At 39.5% G+C, this 8,891-nt stretch overlaps 2 pseudogenes; one reads left to right on the top strand and one right to left on the bottom strand.

Moving 5' to 3' along the window:
* LOC115305263 overlaps nt 1-8,891 on the top strand; it is a 21,633-nt pseudogene that overhangs the window by 3,713 nt on the left and 9,029 nt on the right.
* LOC115303927 lies at nt 6,488-7,231 on the bottom strand (annotated as a pseudogene).

Raw genomic sequence — 8,891 nt, 5'->3', positions numbered from 1 at the left:
CCTAGTGTTCCTTTCTTACCACTCCAAGGAGAATCATTGGGTTGTTTAATAACACACATTAATTTACCCTGCTTTTGAATTGTATATAAACATGTGTAATGCATACAGGGGATATGGCTTTTTTCACCCACTGTCATGTTTCTGAGATCCATCCATGGTTTTAAATGGAATTGTAGTCATTTCATTCCCATTACTTAGTATTCTGTGAATATCACAGTGTTGTCTATATATTCTACATTAGGTGGACAGTGAATTGTGCCTAGTTTTGGCCTCAATACCGCTATTGTGACTGTACTGTGCCTGTCTCTTGGTGAGCATATGTAACACATTTCTCCTGGGCTCGGGAGTGGGCAGAGCTTTACTTTTAACCATTACATTTGTAAGTGTCTCAATATATTTTAACAATTTATCAGAATTACTTTTAAAGACCATTCTAAGCCTTAAGAAAACTCTTTGCTCTTTATTTCTTCCTAGAAATGGTCCTAGGAAATTTTGTGGAAATCTAAGATAATCATGAGTTTAACTCTAGATTTTCATGATACCCTTTGGCCCAGAGATAGTTCATGTGTTAGCACCCTTCTTTTCAGGTAGTTTCTTTTCAACCCTGCCCAATGTCCTTGAGTACTTTCTTCTCATTGAGAACTATTATGTAAAGTTGTTTAATGGAGGGTTGCAAATTGGCTACAAATACATTGTTGAGACAGTGTAATTTAAAATAAATATAGCGGGTTAGCACCCGAGTGGCCCAGTCAACTAAGCGTCAAACTTTGGCTCAGATCACAATCTCATGATTTGCGAGTTCTGGCCCTGCCTTAAGCTCTGTGTTCATGGCTCAGATCCTCGAACCGGCTTCAGATTCTCTGTTTTCCTCTCTCAATGCCCGTCCCCTCCTTGCTCTCTCTCTCTTTGCTCTCTCTCTCTCAAAAATAAATAGACATTAAAAAATAAATATAATATGATAAATATAGGGGTGCCTGGGTGGCTTATTCCGTTAAGCATCCAACTCTTGATTTCCGGTCAGGTCATGATCTCACATTTCAGGAGATCGAGCCCTGTGCTGACAGTGTGCAGTCTACGCGGGATTCTCTCTCTCACGCTTACTCTGCCCTACCCTCACTTGCATTCCTTTCTGAAAATAAACAAACATTAAAACATTTAAAAATAAAATAAATACCTAAGAGAGTACATACACAGTTGCATTAAAATGTTTTTAACATTTATTTATCATTGAGAGACAGAAACATGATCATGAGAGGGGCAGAGAGAGGAGAGGACACAGAATCCGAGGCAGGCTCCGGGCTCTGAGCTGTCAGCACAGAGCCCTAGGCGGGCTCGAACTCACAAACAGTGAGTGAAAACGTGACTGGAGCTGAAGTCAGACGCTCAGCCGACTGAGCCGCCCAGGCGCCCCACAATGGCATTTTTAAAAATTGTATTTTTTTGTGGGTTGTTTTTGTTTGTTTGTTTTTTCTTAACAGAGAGAGCTTGCACAGGTGGTGTGGAGTCAGGGAGAGAGGGAGGGAGAGACAATCTCAAGCAGGCTCCAAGCTCCATGTGGAGCCCCAGTATAGGGCTAGACATCATAACTCTGAGATCCTGACCGGAGCCAAAATCAAACAGTTGGACCCTTAACCGATTGAGCCATTCAGGGGCCCCCAAAAATGCATTTTTAATTTTAATAGATATTTAGTATCTATTTTTAGATATTTTTAATGGTGTCTTTTTAATTTTCCTTGAAAAATTAAAGTCTGGAGCATGAGTTCTGTATTCCTTGGTAGACCCAGGTTGTGATCGTTTGCCCTCTGTAAAGGTCTGTGGCTTTCTAGTTCAGCGTATTGCCACCAGTGTTGTTTTACCCTTGATCTTCTGCGCTCATCTTTGATATCATTCTGGCTCTAGGTATTTGCATTTGTCACTTCTGGTTGTGTGCTAACTGATTTCTGATAGGCAGCTTTCTTATCTTATATCGGAGTCTTTTTAAAGTTGAGCTAATGTTCTACTTGACATCTTTGTTGACCAGATTGGCCTTTACTCTTGTTAGGGATCTCAATTCTTACATGATTTTTTATATTTTGTGGAGTAAATATTCTAAACTTTTTAGCCACAACCATTTACAAAACAATATCCGTACACTATAACTTAATTTTAGTCATTTGTTACGAACTAAATCATTTGTAATCTAGTACTAATACCTTGTACTGAAAACAATCACATCATGAATCATAAATCAATGTTAAAACTTCAACACAGACTCCCTTGTCATTGCTGTTATATTCTGTTACATAGTTTGCCCTGGAAGCTTATAACCAGGTCAAAAGTTCTGGATTTGCAACTTGGTAGGTGAGCCTTTCTGTATACGTCAAATGCCACTGACACATTTAGGTCGATTTTGAATATAAGTCCTTGTTAACTGGAGGGAGCACTATTTCTTGAAACTGTAGGAAGCTGAAAATGCTTTTGTTGGGATGTGTAAGGAGCTGCATAGTGGGGCGGGGGTGCCTGGTTGGCTTAGTTGTGTAAGCGTCTGACTCCTGACTTTGACTCAAGTCATAATCTCTCCGTTGGTGGCATTGAGCCCCATGTTGGGCCTGTGCTGACAGGCTGAACCTGCTTGGGATTCTCCCTCTCCTCTCTCTCTGCCCCTCCCCATGCTCACACATGCACTCTCTCTCAAAATAAATTAAAAAAAAAAAAAAGGAGGCTGCATGTTAGGCAAAAAGAGGTGAAAACCTCTTTGTGTTTGCATTTATAACTGGGCCTCCTTCTGTATTACTTTCACTGAAACCAAGAGAAAGCCAAGTTCGTTTCTAGTAAAATTTAGTATTTTCAAAGAGGCAGCCTTGATAATCCATTATTTAGAATTCTTCGGTAAATTGTGTCACTTTAGGTGGAGGAAGCTAAACAACAATTACCGGAGGTGGTTGAATTCTTGAAAAATCCACACAAATGTCCTGTGCTTGGAGATGAACTTCCAAAAGATAAGCTATCTTCCCTTTACCATGACTTAACATAAAAAATACAGTAATCCATTGCTAATTTAATTGTTATCAGTTTTAAAAGCCTAAAGATTAGTTCGTAATTGCTATTTTAGAAATAAGTCTTCATTCTAAACATGACATTTCATAACTGTTTTGGGAGGAAGGGGTCTTTGAGTTTTGTTATCATTTCAACCTTAAGTTGTGAGAACAGTACAGAGAACTCTCTGTACTCTTATTAATCAGAACCAACAATTGTTAACACTTTGTCCCATTTGCTCATTCACTTTCTTCACCTCAATGTATTTTTTTAAGTTACTTGAGAGTAAAGGATAGATATCGTGCTCCTTTAGCCCCAAATACCTAATATGTATTTCTTTAAAAATAAGGATATTCTATTACATGACTCCAATATAGTTCTAAACATCAGGAAGTTTAACTTTCTTCCAAAACTATTATAAAATTCACAATTATATTCAGATTTCAGCATTTTTCTAACTAGTTATCCTTCGTGGCAAAGTCCTCCCATCCCCCTCGCCAACCCCAGCTGGGACCCGATCCAGGTTTACACATAACATTTAGGTTTTTCTTTTATCTGAAACAATTCCTCAGCCTTTTATTGCAGGGGTGGATATGGATCTTTTATGACCTTAAAATAGTACACATTACAGTATTGTAGAATGTTCCTCTCTGATGTTTTCTCACAGTTAATGATTTTTAATGACTGTTGTGATTTATAATAAGAAATATATATTTAGTCTTAATGCCATTCCTTCCAATTTCATCATGTCGAGAGCAGCATTGTGAGGTAACTTTTAGAACCTACCTAAGGTTAGGAGCTGGTTGTCAGTAGAATCAACCATGTGATTACATGGCTGAAACTTTGAGTCTCACCCTCGTGACTACTTGGAAAGGGAGAGTGGCTGGAGGTTGAACCCATCATGCTTGTCGAATGAGGCCTCCATAGAACCCTGAAAGGGTTGGGTTCAGAGAGCTTCCAGGTTGCTAATGTGGAGATGTGGGAAGAGTGGCATTTGAAGAGAGGGCATGGAGACTCGACGATCCTTGTCCTTTTCCTCGCCCTGTACATCTCTTCCATCTGACTGACTGTTCCTGAGTTATATCCTTTTATAAGAAACCAGTAATCTAGGAAGAACGGTGTTGTTTCTCTGAGTTCTGTGAGCCCTTTTGGCAAACTAATCGAATCCAAGGAAGGAGTCATTGGAACCTCCTATGGATAGCCTGTTGGTCAGAAGCCTAGGTCACAACCTGGTTGTGCAGTTGACATGGGAAGGGGTGGTGATAGAGGCAGTCTTTGGGGGCCAAGTCCTTAACTGAAGGTATTGGATGCTTTGTCCAGGTAGTTCATGTCAGAATTGAGTTGAATTGTAGGACCCCCAGCTGGTGTTGGAGAATTGCTTGCTGGTGTGAGGGAAAAAGCATATACTAGAATTGGTAAAAATCATAAGGACTTTATGGTGTCCTGGTACAATACAATTGTACTATACTTTAATCACTTATATTGAACTTTTAAATGTTTTCAGTGTTTTGCTGTTAAAATTAGCACAGTGAGGGCTACGCATAGTGGGTGAAGGGGACAGGGGAGACAAGCTTCCAGCTATAGGATAAATAAGTCAGAGGAATACAAGGCCCAGCATAGGAAATATAGTCACTGATACCGTACTAGTGTTGCATGCTGACAGATGGCAAGTACACTTGTGGTGAGCATAGCATAATGTATAAACTTGTCAGACCACTGTGTTATATACCTGAGACTAATGGAACTGTGTGTCAGCTACACTGAAATAAAAACATTTAATTAAAATAACAAAGTCAGTGCTGTGGTGATCGTGTTAATAGCTCAAGGCTTTGCTCACACGCCTAATAACCTCTTTAGAATCCATCCAAACTTTACTCATGTATTATTTATTCTTTATTCCAGATTCCAATTCTAGAAATGGAATTGGTGTGTTAAAGGGGACACTCCTATTTCCATTGGGTTTTGTGCTGTGCACTGTCTCTACTGAGAATGTTTGGAAGTATCTAAAACTGTTTCCATGAGCCTGCTAATTTAGGGTTCATTTATTAAGTCAATATTGTGCCGTCATAAGGATCATGTTTAAAACCGTAAAATAGTTATACTTTTGTCTCCAGGCACAGGGGATATTGTATAAAATTGTGGGAAAATTCTCAGGTACCAAAATATATTCTATAGAAATTATGCTGTGATGAGTTAGGATAAAAATAACGTGGCAACACAAGGGGTCGTCTGAAGAGTATTTTTCAGGTTTCCTTTAAAAAAGAGTGTTTTGTGTTAAAATATAGCATTACTATAGTTTTGTTGCCTTTTTAAGTGTAGTCTGAAAAATGAAAAGTTATGGAAACCAAAGAATTCTGTTACCCATCTTTCATAGGAAAAACATATGGAAAAGTTACAAAGCTGTAGAGATTAACTACTTTACCACTAAATACTTTGTTAAGCATCACCTGAGACTAAGCACATTACCCTAAATAAAGAGAATTGATCTTACCAGATCAAACCTACATAGTATTTCCTTAGTATCTTGTACTCTAGGTGTTTTTCAAATTTTCATCAAATGTCTCCAGAATTTCTTAAGTATGTTTTTTATGGAAGATCATCAAGCCAAGGGTTCATGCATTCCATTTGGTTGTTCAATCTCTGAACCTGTTTTGATGTGAATTTTATTTTAGTGATAAATACGTTTCTATTCCTTTCTCTCAAGATTCTGTCTTGTCTATGACTGAAATACAAATAATTAAATGATAGAAGGAGATTAGTTTTGGAGAAGATCCTGAAGTGAATCATTATTAGAGACTTGTTCTGCTTTGTTTCAGAACACCGGTCATGTGTCTTCAACCACAAACTATAAATTAATGATTAACTAGTTGTTTTATAGGCTCACATCAGGGTTTGTTTTTATTTTTAATTTGAATCATTCTCATTTATTGCTTCTTTTAGGAATTCATTTAGTTGGACCACCAGGGAAAGGGAAGACACTTCTTGCTGGAGTGGCTGGAGAAGTTGATGTTCCTTTTTATTATGCTTCTAGATCAGAATTTGATGAGATGTTTGTGGGTGTGGGAGCCAGCCACATAAGAAATCTACTTTGTATATTTTAGGATTATCTTTCATACATTACCAAATTTTCTGACTTTTAGAGGGATTCTTAACCCTTTCTTTGCTGTGTGATTATGATGCATAGCTGACTTAGCCATTGTGGGGTTCTGGTTTTAGGTAATTTAATGTGTGAGCTATAACAGAACTGTGCTTTTCCCCCAAATAGAAGAGCTAGGAAGAGTGTTTGATGAGGTTGCGGGGTGCTATAAAGCTGGGTTTTTGTTGTTGTCCTATTCATTTTATTCGTTAATTTGATAGTGTGTAATTAAGGAATAATTAGCCTCAGATCTGATTGTATATGGTTCGTACAGTTGGAAGAACGAATACTTAGTTGTTTATTTTTGTTTTTGTTTTTGTTTTTGCTTTTCCAACTTTATTTAGGAAAACAAATCCAGGTCCCGGTACCCCCACCCCCTCCCCCACCCCAGCCATAATTTAAATAACTTAGTGGCACAGTTGGGGGGTCAGGGGAAAGGGCTGGGGGAAGAGCCCACTGCAGCCGCCTCAGCGCCAGCTTTTTGTCAGTCTTCTTCTTGGCAGCCAGCTTCTTTTCCTGCTCTCCAGCGGGCTTCTTGGCCATGGCGCCTTCAGCTCCTCCAGGGCCCCCGGGGGCGAGGGGGTCGGCTGAGGGGGCCCGGGCGGCCTCGGCGCCCCCGCGGATCTCCGTAGCAGGTGGCGTGGGGGGAGCACTCCTCGTAGCTCTCCAGGAGCAGGCGGCCAGCCTCCTCCTTGAGGGCAGACTGGGGTTTGTGGGGCCAGCAGGCACTCCATGGTCAGCAGCACCTGCTGGATGCCCAGCTGTGCTGTCTAATCCCTCTTGAGCACGTTGACGCAGATCTCCCTGTTGGCGCCCACGTTGGGGTGGAAAATCTTGGTCTGGAAATAGCCCTTGGGCCCGGAGACTGGAAAGTCCTTCCCCAGCAGGAGCTTCATGCGGAACAGGCCTCAGCCTTAAGGGGTCCCCTCAGGGCCCTCGATGGTGACCTGCACGTCAGTGAGGTCCTCCTGGTTGGGAAAGACCTTGATGCCATCAGGCGGGTCAGCAGTCAGCGTGGTTACCTCCTTATACACCTGGCAAATATGTGGGGAGGGGCAGGTTTCCCACATTGGAGGTCATGACTGTGGTCGGCACGGGACGGGTCTCCCCCGCCCCCTTCCTGCGCTCAGTTGTTTTTATTGTATATTATTCTGTATGATGCACTTTTTGGAGGCTAACTGTCCTTAAGTCAGTTTGAAAGATAGAAAGAGACCTCTTTTTGTGTTGTTTCCCCCAAATAATATTTTTTGTTGGCTTTTGACAATCTTACAGGTTTTTCATGTTTATCATATTTATAGGATTTGGATCAAACAGTATTGATTTCATTAAACTTATTTGAATCTTTTCTGTTTTCCTAGCGGAAGCAAAAGCAAATGTCCCTGTGTTCTATTTATTGATGAATCAGATTCTTTTGGTGGAAAGCAAATCGAGTCTCTAGTGCATCCATATTCAAGGCAGACTATAAATCAACTCCTTGCAGATGTGGATGGGTAATTGAATCTTCCTCTGTCTTTGGATTAGGGAGATATACTTGATAACATTGGAGAAATTGGAAAACATGTAGACAACAGAGTAGTCCCTAGTGCAAGACATCAAGACAAGCTGCATTCTCTGTATGGTGTTGTTTCCATTACTAATGGGGTAATTGATGTATCAACTTATCTTAATTGACGACCTCTACACCTTCTTCATTAATTGTAGTCTGCCAGGAAAGAACTGATAATAGTAGTCTCTTTGGCGATGTAAAGGGATTGTATACTGGTTTCTGCACAATTTGTGACTGGCTTTTAATGTTGTTGTAGATTAAACATTTGTATCAGTTTTTATAATATAAAAAGAAAGAGGTGGGGTTGCTTTGGAAGAATCAAAAACTTCTTAAAACCATATCAGGCAGTTTGAAACCAAAAAGGAAATCTAGGAGCACATCATCTGAATTGGAAAACTTGAGAATAATTCTTCCCAAAGTAGTCAAGTACCCAAGCCTTTTCTGTCAGTAGAACACGTATTGAGAAGATCTGTCATCAAAGATGACTTTGTGATATGTTTGCAGTTATATTGAAGGATTCTGGCCTGATAACATTGTTCTTTTTTTTTTTTTTCAAAAAATAATAAGAGATATTTTATCACCTTGGGTATAAGAAAGATCCACCCCTTTTCTTTACTGTTACTAAAATTAATGACAAACCATTTTGTATCGAGCATTTCTACATGTATACTGTTTTAATTTTCAATGAAAAGGTACTTTTTTCTTTTTTGATACTTTTAAGCCCAATGAAGGCGTTGTCATCATAGGAGCCACAAACTTCCCAGAGGCATTAGATAAGTAAGGATTAAAAGACTTCTTTTGATAAGTAGTGATCATACTAGAACAGGGATGAACTTTAAAAGGGAAGGAAGCCCATCACAAAACATCACATATGATTGCATTTGTAGGATGTCCCAAATCCACAAATCCATAGCAACGGAGAGTAAAATAGTGGTTGGTGCCAGAGGGTGGGAAGAATGGGGAGTGACTGTTGGTGGCTGTGGGGTTTCTTTTAGGGGAGAGGAATAAATATATTTATTATTTACTAATTTATTATTTAATAACTCAAATTAGATTGTTGATAGCTGTACAACTCTGAGTATATTACAAACCACTGGATTATCTACGTTGAGTTCTGTGATATGCTAATTATATCTCAGTAGAGCTGTTAAAAGAATCTTTTGACAAACTTCATGTCACAAAATTTTGGGGGTG

The sequence above is a fragment of the Suricata suricatta genome, chromosome 10 (assembly GCF_006229205.1).
Source record: "Suricata suricatta isolate VVHF042 chromosome 10, meerkat_22Aug2017_6uvM2_HiC, whole genome shotgun sequence".
Taxonomy (NCBI): Eukaryota; Metazoa; Chordata; class Mammalia; order Carnivora; family Herpestidae; genus Suricata; species Suricata suricatta.
This window is presented reverse-complemented; position numbering and strand designations above follow the sequence as displayed.